This window comes from Vanessa atalanta, chromosome 22 (assembly GCF_905147765.1).
Source record: "Vanessa atalanta chromosome 22, ilVanAtal1.2, whole genome shotgun sequence".
Classification (NCBI taxonomy): domain Eukaryota; kingdom Metazoa; phylum Arthropoda; class Insecta; order Lepidoptera; family Nymphalidae; genus Vanessa; species Vanessa atalanta.
The window spans coordinates 1,674,179-1,690,535 of record NC_061892.1 but is presented as its reverse complement, the minus strand read 5'-3'; the positions used below and the strand labels follow the sequence as shown (position 1 = coordinate 1,690,535).

Sequence of the window (16,357 nt, the reverse complement as noted above, 5' to 3'; positions counted from 1 at the left end):
GAGGAGCTTTACAGCAACGAGACACACGAGGACGTGTGATAGTTCAGGATGGCCGAATCGGAGCGTGGTTACTTTAGTTGTTAATTTGGATAATTAATGAATCGAGTAGTTGGCAATAATGTTTGATGGCTGATTTACTTATAAGAGCGGGTCACCCCGAATGGAGTTGTAAGCGTCATGGCAACGCGAGTCGTTATGTTTTGACAAGCTTCTCGAATGCGATGGTTGCTTGCAAACCCATTTGCTCTTAATCGAAATGAATTATTGTAATCCTTTGATATTATTGTGGTGTACGATTGTTGAATCAATGAATACAGTGATTAGACGATATTAAATACGTTTTATTTTGTGAATATCTCCATTGCACGCCCACATAGTCTTACAAATGTCGGATCAATCCCCGAACCCAACTGTTCGGCATCCTGCTTCTCCGACATATATATCAAATCAAATGTATTTTGTTAAAGTAAAGTTTACAAAGAAGCGTTTTTGAATATTTAAAAACAAAGAAGAAACGGCAAGAAACTTGCATATTTGCTTTTTAAAAAGAAATAGATTTACAATAATACTATTTAAAAAAAAATCCAGGCGTTTTTTTTTAAGTATTTTTTTTTAATGAATAATAAGAATTATCGATTAATTTAGTCTAACAGTTTATACATAGTATATAATGAGATAAATATAACTATTATAATTGAGGTAATATCAATGTACAGTCGGCTGTATATTACAGATGTACAAATATCGTAAATTTTAGAATATTTATTAATACAAGAGAATTTAATTATACAACTATAAAAGGTAAACTGACCTTTCTTTTGTCATACTGATGTTTTTATCTTTTGTTATTGAAAAGTAGATGTTAAATTGATGACGCTTAAATACATTTTTGCTTAGCACGATGTTCGTGTAATTCACATATAAATTATTAAGTTCTTTATTAAATATTCTTTAGAAATTTTCAATTTAAAATGTTAATAGTAGAATTTAATTAAAATTTTATCGTCGCAAATAAAATTGTTTATAAATGAAGTGTCGAGAATATGTACACAAAGGTTAGTAATTTAGTTTATAAGACGATAGCATCATACTAACTCAAGTTAATCATAGTAGGTGATTATATTTTTTGGGACTGTTACAGAAATGTTGATAGCGTGATTCAGTATGTTCGCGTTATTTTAAAAATTTTTGGGATATAATAATACAATTTTGTAGTAATTTATTCCATAGTCATTTAAGTACCATACCTACTTATTTTATTTTATTCAGTTTCATACATTTACATACATACATTAACAACCTGTAAATTTCCCACTGTGGGGCTAAGGCCTCCTTTTCCTTTGAGGAGAAGGTTTAGAATACACGTGTGGCAAATTTCTTTGAAATAAGATACATGCAGGTTTCCTCACGATGTTTTCCTTCACCACCGAACACGAGATGAAATGAACACAAATTAAACACATGTAAATTCAGTGGTGCTTGCTTGGGTTTGATACCGAAATCATCGGTTAAGATGTACGCGTTCTAACCACTGGGCCGTCTTGGCTCAGTTTCAATCAAGTTCAAAATTATTCATAAAATATATTTTATCAAATTATTTAAAAATAATGCGTTAATTATATTTTTCGTGATTGTTTCATAAATTCATTTCGATGTATATAGAACTTGCGTAATTCCAGTTCTTATAATTAATGTCGTAGTAAATATCATAACATTTTCAATAGTTTATACGTTTCTTCCTAATTAAGGAACTAACTATCAATCTCTAGGTTAGTAAAGTTTTATTATTCTCTAGGAAGGCTACATGTATAGGAGAAAAGGAAAACAAAATAACATCTATCTACAACAAAAACCTCGTTAATTTCAACATAAAACAAAATTTATGTTAAGTGCTTCAAGATCCTAAACATCTATCAAATCGTACAAAAATACAGGAAACACAATTAAATATAAACTCTACTTCATTTAAAATAAGGTATAAATTCGTTTATTACATTTAAATGTTAAACCTAAGATAGGTTCGTGAAGGCGATGTTAACGACCCCTAGCTTAGACAATACCGTACTTTATGAGATCGTAAAAAGTCGCATCGAAATGTTTTGTGAGCCACATTGATGACGTCACTGTCGGATACAGAATAAATTTATTTTATGTGACAATCGAAAATCACAAGTTACTGAGTTAATTGAGATTGGTCAGTATCACGATCTGTAAAGAGAAAAATTACTTTGAATTAATATTAAAAGAAGATGAATTCGAAAGAAGTATTTCCTGTATGGTCCATTTGTTCGATATTCTATGTCTTTTTTATGATATAGTTCGGTGGATGGACAAATGATCTACCTAATGGAAAATGATCACCACCATCTATGAGGGTCAGCAATTCCAGGGGCACTTTCAAGCTACTTTGAGGAAAATTCTCTTCTTAAGCCTCGCTTAAAAAGGACACTTCATAGCACTGAAGGAACACCGAGGAGAGAAGATCAGTCCATAATTTTAAAATGCGAGGAAAACACGATCTTTGGAAATGGTCGGATGGAAGCTTGATTTATAGCATCTTGGTAACGTATTGGTCTTTGAGGCAAAAGAAAAATCAATACTTCCTATTAAATTATACGATACATCAAAAGTTTCGATAATTCACAAAATGATAAAGCCAATAATGTCACGTCCCCTAACTAATATTACTGAATAAAAACTATATAATATTAATAAATAGATGTTTCTCACTAGATTATATTTGTCAGCATCCTCTAAACGGAATATTTCTGATTTCGTTGAGAGACCAGGTCTGAAACTAAAATGATTGTCATGATTGTCATTTTTACAAACTTCAAAATGACGAGAGTTCTTTAGAAATATTTAAATATAAAGAATTCTATGTGGTTAACAGCACGCCTCATACGCTCAATACTAATCCTGCAATAGCCTGATATTTACGTCTTCAGCTGGAAATTGGTCAATCACCTGAACACACTGTCTCCTATCTAGCCTTGATTGTTATGGTAATAAAGTTTATGTCACTATAAAGCTTTTAAATATATCAGCTATGAGACAGTGATACTCTTAACACTCACTGTTCTACTGTTCGACTTTTCAGTGGATATTCGAAATTTTGGAAATCGTGGTCGAACCCAAAATATCAATTTTTATTGGTTCATTATTGTTCTGGCACGACTTCAGGCGCGAATACTTCAACGAATTAAGGAAAAGCTATATATAGCTTTAATAAAATTATTGATATTTATGTTCCAACTAAATAAAACATTTAATTTGACCTTTAACGTTTTAGTATATCTTGTTTTTTTATTTACTTTGCGGTCACTACACATTGCTATGAACACCCTGACCTTTAGAAATTATGCAGTCTTGTTTACGACCGGACGTTACTATCTATTACATGTTTAAAATTATATAATTATATAAAATATTTTAATTTTTAATTAAAAAGTTATAAAACATCGAATATCAATTTATGTTTATTGTATAATAATAATAAATTTATTAAAGTAAATAGGATGTTATTATTTAAATAAGTAACAGCATGGAATAGTTATTTTGATAAGAGGTTTATTTGAAGAAATGTTTATTTCCTGATTGACATAACTAATAGTATAACAGGATTTTATTTTTAACTATTATTATTTGGATTATACAAAATATATTTGGATATAATCTTAATAAATCTAATAGGTTGGTTGCTTAGAAATGTCCACTGCTTGGTCAAAATCTCTAAATTATTAAAGAAGACTTAGAGCATTTTCCACGTCGCTGAACTGCTTGTTAGCGCATGCGGTAGAATAACACTTCGGTTTCCTCACGATTTTCTACTTTCTTCCGAACACTAGTCAAATTATCGCACAAATAACGCAAGTGAAAATTTAGTTTTTATTCATCGTGATTTGAATCTGTATTTGGTCGAGATCGAATGGTTCTGTCCACTTGCAGACCAAAAGTATCATAATTATTTAATTTTCACTATATTTTAAACCGTTATAGTCGTGTATATGTCGACATATATAAAACTAAATACACATATTTTGTTAAATATTCTCCACTACGTTCAGAATTCCTATGAAACATTTTATCCCTAGTAAGGACTGTTTATATCTATTATTTCAATAAACCGTTAGCTGCCGCCGGCGGTAGCTTCGTAAGAATGATGACGGATGAACTAAGACCTAAGGTTTGATGGTCGCGTGTTATTTTCTGTGTTTTATTGCTTCGGGTTTGAAAATTGAGATATTTTCTTTGCATATTTGTGTTTACACTAAATCTCATAGATGGTGTTGAAGACAATTTATTAACATTTTCAATATATATATATTGTTCGGGTCAAAGATGTAATAAACAAATTATCCGCCCCGACTTCGAACGGATCGGAACGGAAAAATACATTACGGGTCATACAAAGTTAAATATTTACTCTTAAATTTGAAACGGCCAAAAAATCATTCTCGTAGATTGCTTACGTAAATAAATCAATTTTCAAAATTTCAGCTTTCTAGACTCAAAAATATCGGTATGTTGATAATCAGATAATAATTTTTGATTATTCAGAAAATTAAACGATCGTAGCACTTTATTTCAGCCTGGGCTTTATCGAAGATGTAATAATTTAAATGATATAAATACCCAACTTCCGCGTTTACTATGATTGATAAGCAGATTATTTTCCCCCATTAAAGTTGGTTTATAGCTTATAAAATCGATACTAAAATATCCAAGGTTTCCAACGCTACTAATATAGGTATACTCAATTTCAACCATAAGAGAAAAAAGCCAAACAAGCAACATTTTACAGCAAATTGACGTGATATCAACGGTCGAGCTTGATTAATCTATGATATCCTCTATGGATTTGCGAAAAATGGCATTTTGAATGTCGACGAAACTGCTATCGGAATTAGAAGTGTTGTATTATAAATATCATAAACACAATATAGCTGAGTTATTAGCGAATCGTATGAAATGTACGAAAAAAGATAAACAAACCTGATCTAAGGTTTGTTTACCTTTTTTCCTATTTCCATTGGAATAGGCTATAGAGAATTATTTTATAGTAACAGAACTCGTCGCAAGGTGTACAATTCTCACCTCACGGGTAGTTTTTTATTACATTATATTTCTGTACCGAAACGGTGGTACTTGTTTCCTTTAAGAAACTATAACCGTATTGTTTCTTTGTTGCAAAAAGAATTATGATCTGATTAAGTCTTACACTTGAGGGTAAGTGGTCATCATTGCCCATAGACATTAAAGAAGAAATATTAACCGTTTCTTATAACGCCAAAGCGCCACTAACCTTTTGAGCTAAGATGTTATCTTGTATCTGTAGTAACACTGGCTCACTCATTCTTCAAGCCAGAACACAGCAATGCTTAGTATTGATTGCGGTAGAATATTTAATGGGTAGCTGGTACCTACCAGACGGGTTTGCACAAAGCCCTACTAGCAATTTAAATTAATGTATTAAAAAAGTAGGAATAAAAACAAAATATTTTAGACGTATAATATAAATAAATAATGTATTATTCTTAACATAGGTAATTATACTTGTAATACACAAAAACGAATCCCAATTGACCTTTAAAAAGCAGTTACAGGTTTAGTAACTCATACGAACTTGTTTACAACTAATTGTACCTACCTAACCTATGTGTCGTATAAATTCAACGTATTCTCTTGACATATATACTAATATGCTAAAGAATATATGTACGTCTGTTGCTTTCACGTCCAAATCATTACTTTTGATTACATTTTTTTTGAGCAAGTTTGAACTCCAAGGAAGCACATAGTTATTTTTTTATACCTTCCAAACAACCCCTAAAACGCGAGCGAAGCTGCGGGCGACGTTTAGTAATTGAATATTTCTGAACATTTTGGATTATTTGTTACAGCGTATATATTGTTCGACGAAAGAATTTTTAATCAAAATAATCCAAAAGTGTCATGTTTATTCAAGACAGATATAACTGTAAACCTAACTCATATATTTGTGGAAAATTATATGAAAAAAATCGGTGTGAAGAACTGGAGCGTCATCCAAAGAAAGATCTAGTTGAACAAATCAACTTGACTAGGTTAAGGCCCACCCGCGGCTGTAATACAGGCCGATAATGATTTCCACTAATGATAGTGATACGACTTCTGGTTTAAAACCTGCAGCGATTTATAGCTTATTAGAATTGTGATTTTAATGTGTTTCAAACGAACAAATTTATTAGATTTAGATTTTATTACTCGGAACAGGCAAAACTAGTTTAGTGCGACTTTGCGCATCTTTTTAACTTATCGCTTTATACAATTTTATACAATTTAGATTAAATCTACATCATATATCTTTAAGTAAGTTACTACCTATCGAGTTTCAGTACATCACCGGTTTTGTATAATTACAGATAAACAGTGTGATTTTTTGATTGGCACTTTGTTGTTAAAAGGTAAAAGGTGGTCTTAGTTGCTAAATTAGAAAAATGGAAAGGAAAGTTTAATGTGGTATGACCACCGTGTACGTTTACTCTATTTGTTTATGTGAGAAACCAATTAAATATCTTTGAGATGACTGTCTTCGGCATGGATTCGCAGGTCCTCGAGAAAATGTTAGCATTCTTGCATCCGTTCCACGTAGTTATGATTTGTGCTGTAGTACTACTGACTTCAGTCACGGTGGCCTATGTCAAGGGAGACCAAACAATTATACAGGACATAATATATTGCACAAATCTGTGCACTCTCTATTTCCTCACTTTCATAAACTGATGGGACAGTTCAATCGACTCGACCGGAAAGAGTTCAGGCGCAGGACAAACGGTAAATCCGTTTCGTTCTTTCAGAGGTGCACGATAAGTATCCACACTTCCATCCGATCGATCGATGGATGGAAGTGATGGAAATTGATCGATCGATCTATCCGAACTGTATCCAGTTCAGTTTTCATCCAGTAATTTCTGAATCTGCGGCCAAATAAACAATGCTGTCAGCATCAATGTTAATAATTGCACAAATATCATCCAAAATAGATTTGTACTCAGCTCTATCACGAGAGAAAATATATTGATATGTCTCTACACCCTTTTTAAATCGTCGCCCGTTAAACTAAAGGGCGATTAATGAAATGTATAATTTGACATTTAAAGGTTGTACACCATTATGACAATGTAAAAAAATATATCCTTGTTTGGATATCGTTTTATGTTTATTAACAACACAGATGATAAAGTTTAACTGATGCCCTTGTTTGTAAAAGTCATAGCAACACAACAATTGCAAGACACTAGGATATTCTGCTCAACACCATCTCTTAACGAATTTGACAGGACTTAAGTAACGATTTACAACGTGCGTTGCTGACGTCTTGCCTTGCTGACCACACCACGCTTTCATATGCCAATTTGGCTTTACCTTCCAACTGAACACGGAACAAACTCAAACTCAATCTCCAATTCCTTTATTCAACATAGAAGCATTACACTTACTTATTGATAGTCAAATTAAACACTACCACCGGTTCGGAAAAGGCAACACCCTGACCTGAGAAGAACCGGCGAAAAAACTCAGTGGGCCTTTTTTTTTTTAACTGAATGAGGCTTGAAACATTCACCGCCAAATATTCCAAAACTGGATGTGGCATCAAAGGGAATGTTCTCAAAGTGTAGAGCTAAGACAAATGGTGACTTTTTGACAATTGCTTTTTTTATGACACAGGGTAAATCTTCTATAGACATCCTGCCCTGGGATACAATGGGTTATGTGGTTCCTTTAATCAACTAACTATAGTTACACTTGACAGGGTTGACGGATATTGTAACAAACGAACAAAAACTCTTCGTATTTATATTATTAGTTTCGTTTCGTTAAAATCATCGCCAAAATTACGTAACATTAGAAACTAATGTTTGTATTCACTTCAAAGTCAAGATCAAACGGAAACGTACAACCTCGCTAATATATGTATTATAATACGAACATTTGGAACATATTTTAAAGCTTATTTGGTGAAAGTTGATATTGCAAGATTTATATGTATATAAGGTTCGTGTTCCAAATATTGCGATGCTATTACAATGTTAAGATATGTTTTGTGTTTATACGAATTATTTTATATTTATTATAGTATAAAAATATATTTATATTTAATGGACAGCAATCTTAAATGATTGGAAAAACGCCCTAATACACCTAAATATGCTCTTCGTGAAATAGTATATATAGGTGTTCCTGGACGTTTTTTACAGGAGTGTATTGCCAATTTCCAAACTTCGGGATGCCAAGAAATTCTTGACACGAAAATCCGGTTACTTCCAGTAGTTCAAACCCTCTAAATATCTATCTTCTTTATTATATATGTGATATATCTATCTATAATATTAGTTCCATTTTTTCTATATGTTTATCTATAATTCATTAAAACTATTATGAAATGATCTGCTTTCTAAAAAGTTATGTTAAAAGTTTTCTATAAATATTTTAAATTATTCATTGTAAATATTTAATTTTTATTTCGATTTCATATTATCGATGAATATTTAGACTTTTTCTAGTGGTTTTTTATTGATGTCAATAGAATATTCGATAATGATGACTTTCTCTTAAATTACATTTGTTATTTTGTGGGGGTTAGCCCGCCATCACGTGGGCGATGACAATTATTTCTCCGTATAAGAAATGTTTCGAATTCCAGGGACTTTTTTAGTATAATTTTTAATACTGATTTTAAAACAATTTAAAAAATTGCAATAAATGGAAGGAGAATATCACGTTTGCCGAGAATGAAATACATAACTAACAATCTCCCTAAACATTCATTTACCGTAGAGTAGATTAAGGTAGAGTAGGGTATATAAATATGTGTGTATAAATAGTAAAGAAAAAAGATATGATCAATTTTGTCAAAAAGTATGTATACGTAATATACACGACACACATTGCATGTAAGTGTTACCATGCGGACCTCGATAGTCGATAGTGACGTGTCGATAGGACTTATCGATAATTATGTTTTATTTTAAAATAATATATCTTTTTTAGATTCACAATAAAAAATTACACAGCAAACAAATATAATTATAATAAATTTTATTTATTTAAGAATTATAATTGATTTTATTTCATTTTACATTACTTTATTCCAAATTTCATCAAAATTGGTTCAGTGTTTGAAAGAGCAACGGACAGACAGTTAGAGTAACTTTCGCATTTCGCAACTATATAGATATAAGAAGAATATTAAGAACATTTCGTTTAACGACTATTACCTATGTTGAGTTACTTACATAAACATAAACCGAGTTCAAACGATCATAAACTGTCAAGCTATGAGATTAGTTTTAACTAAAAGAGGAAAAGCGTATTTGTACAATTAATGTTTGGTTTATTATAATAATCTAAGCTTAAGCAAGTCACTGAACTTTAATAGATAGTTTACGTCTCAAATATTGTTTGGCTTTAACTTTTCGAATTACGTAAATCATTTCGTACTTAAATATTAAATATACAAAGCGATCGCTTTTTTTATTTATGGAGTGTGATTTGGCAATAGGCAAGTTTAATTTGTAAATGGTATATTGGCATCCAATGTAGTAAGGTTTTGTTAGCAAATCGTTTTATGAATGTTTTTGAAGCGTCAATAGTGCAACGGTTCACAGATAGCGACGTAAAAAAGTCGCAGAATCGATCCTGACCCCTTGGACTATTGTCGTCTCCAACCCTAATACAAGAGATAAGCTTATAAGGAGGGGTAAATAGGAATATTACTAATATTCCTAACTTAATTGTATACCGTATACCGTACTTAATTGTGGGCATTGCTACTATATACTATATATATATATATATATATATATAAAATAGATAAAGAAACAAGAAATAATGTATTTAGCAAACTAACTTACTAAATAATTTGATACAACATATTTACTAACGTCAGAATATATTATATATTTTTCAAGAATTTTAAAATTAATTGAAATTGTAAAAATGTCGCCACCTTGCGATTACATATCAAACTGCGATTACATAGTGTGTGAGAAAAAAACAAATGCACTCTTTTTCTCGTAATTCGGTGGAATGACAATTCGATACGACCGGAAGTCGTGCAGACACTGCTTACTCTCGTCAAATGACGGTGGTTGAGACACTACCTTCCAGACTTCGAGATGGTACTGAGAATATCTCGGCAGAAAAATATTGACATCGGGTCAAGCCCAGGGTTTGAACTCAGAACTAATAAGCTCCACCAACGAGGCAGTCAATATGTAAAAATATAATCGTAGTCAATATACTAATCTTTTTAATGGAACGGGTTCTGTTATAACAGAAGTATGTTGCCTCAAATACAGCATTAAAATAAATAATATAAACAAACTCCATATAATAGTATTATATAGAACATTAAAAAAAAAAATTTTTTAATCGATAAATCGATCAGGCACATCCTTAGCGGACATTAAGCGATGTCAGTGCGCCTACGAGGATTCCTATCGCTCCGTCACAGCCTAGATAACCTTGATGACCTGAATACGCAAGACATTAGGCTTACTGAGGTCTAAGTGTTGATAATTGTTACGAAGAATACTGTATTTTTTATATTATTTTTGGTAACCTGATCAGTGGTCACCACCGTTCATCTAGTTCCACTATAAGGAATATTAACCATTCCTAATAACGCCAATGTTCCACCACCTTGGGGAACTAAGAATTTATTTTCTTTTAGGCTATTATTACACTGGATCAAATCAGAACATAACAATTCTCTGCTACAACTTTTGAATAAATCGTAAAAATTCTCCCCTGCTTATCCTTTATAGAGTATCACTATCGAAACCATAAAGAGTCGAGATCTTAATAAAAGTAACTACTAGTTCAAATAATAACATAGATTCTAATGTGTTCAGTAAAATGTTTATAAAACCTATCGAGTATGTAGTAGAGTGTACATTCCGAACATGTGTAGCTTTAAGATGACGGTTCAAAAGTGCTTTAATGCGAGAGATTTTAATTTTGATATTTTTTTAAAGTATTCTATTTTCTTAAATGCGATAATAATATGTGTTTGTTCATAGACCATTACCTATTCGTACTTAATTATGCAAACTACGTACTTATTACGTAAAATTAAGTACTACTCGAAACTTAATGTATTAAAACAACTTTTTAAATTGCACAAGTTTCTAAGTTATTAAGTTGAAAAATGTTTTTTTATAGGACGTTTTAAATGTTATACATTATATAAACCTGCGCAGGAGCGTATCATTAACGCGTTTCTATTATAATGGCTGCAATTATTCAAATCAACTTTGTCTCATAAAAACAACGACAGCCCCAATACTTAAAGTAATGATAAGTTGAATTGTGGTAAGTGGACGCAGTTGTCAATCCTTGTCAGCTTTATTTTGTGTGTATGTGTGTATATACGTGCTGTGTTTTTACGTGACATCCATACGTTGTTGACATACCCAAAATTCGAACTAAACTGTTTGACAGCTTGTTTTTGGTGAGAGTCGCCAAGATTTGGAACGACCTGCCTGGGTCTATTTTTCCCGATGAGTTGAACTCTGGAGCCTTTAAGAGTAGAGTTAACAGGTTTCTTTTGGATGGGCGTGTACCACCTTCGTCTTCATCAACACTTTCCATCAGGTGAGATGGAAGACAAACGCCTTTTCCTTGGATGCATCTTAACCGATGATTTCGGGTTCAAACCCAAGCAAGCACCACTGAATTTTCATGTGCTTAATTTGTGTTTATAATTCATCTCGTGCTCGGCGGTGAAGGAAAACATCGTGAGGAAACCTGCATATTTCAATTTCAACGAAATTCTGCCACATGTGTATTCCACCAATATGGTCCAAAACCTTCTCCTCAAAGGGAGAGGAGGCCTTAGCCCAGCAGTGGGAAATTTACAGGCTGTTAATGTAATGTAATGGAATCTAAAGATTTCTGAGCTTCGAAGTAAATTCAATAATACTACCAGCCTAAGTAGAAACGTACAGCTTGTGTACACGAAACCCATACTTGCATTAAAATAAGTAAAATTGTATAGTAAATAGTTGACCAGCTAAGTCTAACAGGTTCACTGGTTCTTGATCACTGATTTTTTCTTGCTTAGACAAACCTGACCATTTACACCGATACCAGGTTCTAGACCAGCGGTGCTCAAACTTTACTATTTTATTTTCAATTGAAATATATATATATATATATATATATATATATATATATATATGGAATTTTTTATTTTATGAAGGAGTTGGTTATATTATCCAGTTGATTGTAAGCTCTACGAACAGAATGTATAATTAACTTTATAAACTAACGTTATTTAAGACCTTATGCAATTACACTTGCGTCCCTCCCCTTCAAACTGGAGGACAGCAATACAGACTATTAATATTTCGCGATTAAGTGATTGTTATGGGGGTACCTACCGACCCCATCTCTCAGATCTTTAATATATATATTTGATATTCGAAAGCATATTTTATACATATTCGGGTGTTAAGCCTCAAAAGTATGACATTTTTTTTTGCTCTGTTAATGTATTTTCCTTTAGGTATTATGTAAGATAGTAATTAACGTACGATTAATTTTAATTTTGGAACGAATTTCCTTATGACCGTTGAACTCTTATGCTTGTGTGCGTGTGTTAGTTTGTTTATGAGTTTATCTATGTATGAGTATATCACTACATAATATATCATAAAATGACATCACTACGTTAGTCCGAACGTTATAAGCTCCAAAATTTTCGCATTTTTATACGGTTATCACTAATTGGAGGAGTAATTAATGAAGAAGGTATAATATTTGTGTATAATTTTAATTAATAAAAGCCTAATAGCTTTTGTATAAATATGAAAATGTTTGTTGAACATATCGGAAAAGATCTTGTTGACTACGAGTTTTACTGAAAATGTTCTATGATGGAAAAGATTGGCGCAGATATTCATTCTACTCGTGCGAAACCAGGAAGGGTAGCTAGCATGTCTATACATATAATAAAAAAACTTATCGAAATCTGTACATGGTAGATATTTGAGAAAACTATAACTATAATCTTAATAGATAATTGGGTTAATACGCAATAGATCACATAAATATAATTTTTAGAATTTTTGTCTGTTTATTTGTTCGTTTGTTACCATTAAACTCAAAAACGGCTTAACCGATTTGGATGCGGTTTTGCGGTTTTGTCTAATATACACTACGCAGTTAGATAAATACAAACAAAAACGAGATTAAATTCTAAATTTAAAACGTTCGTTTGTTTGTGGTTTGATTTTTATCAATGCCAAAGCTCTCAAATAAGTAATCTATACAAAAAAAGCATAATCTGTCCATCCATTTGGGAACTACAATTTCGTTCGCACTCCACTCAGACGCAAAGATACACAGATATGTCAACCATGTATCCCCCATTTTGAGGTTTATAGTCACGCGAAAGGAGTCGCAGGCACCAGCTGGTACATAATATAAACATGATTATTATTGTGGTATATATTTGTGGCGTTGACGTTCATTTTTCGTTATTTAATCAACAATAAAATATTTTCATAAAAAATTTATGAACAATTTTATAATCATCGGTTAATTTTTAATTTTCCGAAATTAAGATTGAGAGCCACTGGTATATACATAATTAGTGCAAACGATTCTGTATAAGTTAAAACCGTTGGATTTAGTTTAATAATAATTATAAAACTAACTTAGTGAAATACTTATTTAATCTCGCATAAACCTAAATTGTATTTAATGTTCTATGTATAGCTTTTATTTAAGTATTTTATTAAAATATTCTACTGCCAAACAGTATTATATGTATAATACTACAGGCACAAGGGACATAACATCTTAGCTCCCAACGTTGGCGGCGCATTGGTAATGGTTAATATTTCTTACAGCGCCATTGTCTATCGACGCTAGTGACCACTTACCATCATATGGCCCATTTGCTCGTCCGCTTACCTGTATAAAATAGGCTAATAGATGGGTATGTAAGTATGAGTAGGGAACGACAGATCAGTTTAGTACGTTTTAATTCTCTATTTTTTAACCGATCTTCTTATAAAGTAGGCAAAGGCGAAACCGTTCAGTACTTTATAATTATCTGTTTTTCAACCGATTTTTTTATAAATCTTTGGTGAGAACCAATAAAAAAAATTAGGAATGAGATTACAAAAAAAAAAAAAATCGAAATATGCAAATTCATAAATGATTTGTTTTAATGACGGTTAATTATCGTTGAACTTCGAATACCTTCCAGGCGAACACTAGTTTTTTTAAAACAGACGTATTTAAAAAAAAAAAAATACTTTATAATAATCAGTGTTGCTTCTGATATTGTATATCACATTGAAGAACAGCCCATTTAATTATGTTAGAGATAGCTGATGAGGAATGGACTAGTTGACATTTAACCTTTGCTCTTCGACCTTGGCATTAAGGCTTCGCTCAGTTATCGTTCCTAAGTACAAACTATTGATGTGGAGTAGAGTAATTGATATGCGGTAATTTTTAAGCAAACTTGCACCGATTACTATAAGCACGGTTTTTTTTAATGATATCGGTAGGCGGACCAGAAAATGGACTGGTAAGTGTCACCACCGCACATAGTATTGTTATTCTGTACCTTTTTGTTATTAGTTATTCTATCCCCATAAGGCTCTATATATATTTTCTATACATATTATGGCTGTGGTCTGATCAACACATTATACAATAGTATAAGCATTGGCGCTGTAGGAAATATTAATAATTCCTTTAATAGCCAATGTGACACCAACCTTGGAAGCTAAGATGGTACGACCCTTGTTCTTGCAGTTCTTGCCAGGTTCGTTGTCTTCCAACTTTAAAAAAAAGTTATAAGGTTTTTGTTTTGATCGTAGTACGTATTTATGTGGCACGACGACCTCCGTGGTCGAGTCGTGTGTACACCGGTTTTCATGGGTACGCTACTCTGAGGTCCCGGGTTCGATTCCCGGCCGAGTCGATGTAGAAAAGTCCATTAATTTTCTATGTTGTCTTGGGTCTGGGTATTTGTGGTACCGTCGTTACTTCTGATTTTCCATAACACAAGTGCTTTAGCTACTTACATTGGGATCAGAGTAATGTATGTGATGTTGTCCAATACTTACTTACATATTTATTTATAACTTAATCGAATAAATTAAAATATTCACGTGTATGTACGGCACATTGAAAAAAAAAAGTTGATCATTACCTTCTGAATAAATTTACACGTAGCGATCTGTAACAAAAACGAAATATATTTAATAAGATTATTCTAAATTATTCTTTATTTACTTATGTAATAAAAGTGAAAATTCCACGCAGTATATATACGAATTAAACTTCTATGCGTTATATTATCTCTTCATACGTTAAATTTTAAATATAACGTCACGGATCGACGACCACCCCTAAGCAAAATGATATCAGACAAAGATCAACCTTAATTCTATAATAATAAGTTTTAAATTAAATTGTGAAATGTGAATTGTAATGATAGAGTATATGAAATTAAATTGAACTGTATACGTTTGCAATAAAGTTCAAATTCGTTATTTAAAATCAACGAGAGCGTAACAAATTGTTACTTTCGTAGGTGATATTTTGCGGTGATATCCGTGTGAAAAGCATAACGACTGGTGTATTGTAACTGTGATTTATTGTGAACTAGCTGTTGCCTACAGCTTCGCCTGTGTTCGTTAAGATGATATAAAATAGTTGGGTTTTTTAGATCGTACCTTTTTTGTTCACTATCGATAGTAATATATAAATAATTTAAGATATCTCAAATGTAAAGTAAAGAGCCTTAAGTTTGGGCGCTTGTGGTTTGTTGTTTGTTGTAAAGTGGTTTGTTGGATGCAAATGACATATTTACATACAACACATGCAGGGCGGGAGAGCCGAGATGGCCCAGTGGTTAGAATGCGTCCGTCTTAACCAATGATTTCGAGTCCGAACCCAGGCAGGCACCACTGAATTTTCTTGAGCTTAATTTGTGTTTATAATTCATATGAAAAAAATATCGTGAAGACATCTGCATGTGTCTAATTTCAACGAAATTCTGCCACATGTGTATTCCACCAACCAGCATTGGAGCAGTGTAACATGCTCCAAAAAACTTCTCCTCAAAGGGAGAGAAGACGTTAGCCCAGCAGTGGGAAATTTACAGGCTACTAATGTAATGTAAAGCATGCAGGATTACTTACGACTTCCTTCACCGAGCACGTGACCACCAAAATTAATTATAATAATTATATAAATTAAAGTAATGAAAACTCAATGATATTTCAATCCACTATGAAATATAACAAAAATTAATATATATTGAATGATTTCAATAAAATATCAT

At 32.1% G+C, this 16,357-nt stretch overlaps 1 protein-coding gene across 1 annotated transcript in view; it reads right to left on the bottom strand.

The window, feature by feature from the left end:
- LOC125072751 overlaps positions 1-16,357 on the bottom strand; it is a 132,575-nt gene that overhangs the window by 41,668 nt on the left and 74,550 nt on the right. Inside the window, exon 3 of the mRNA XM_047683435.1 lies at positions 15,221-15,247. The gene's annotated coding sequence lies outside the window, so the exon portion shown is untranslated. The remainder of the gene's footprint in view (positions 1-15,220; positions 15,248-16,357) is intronic.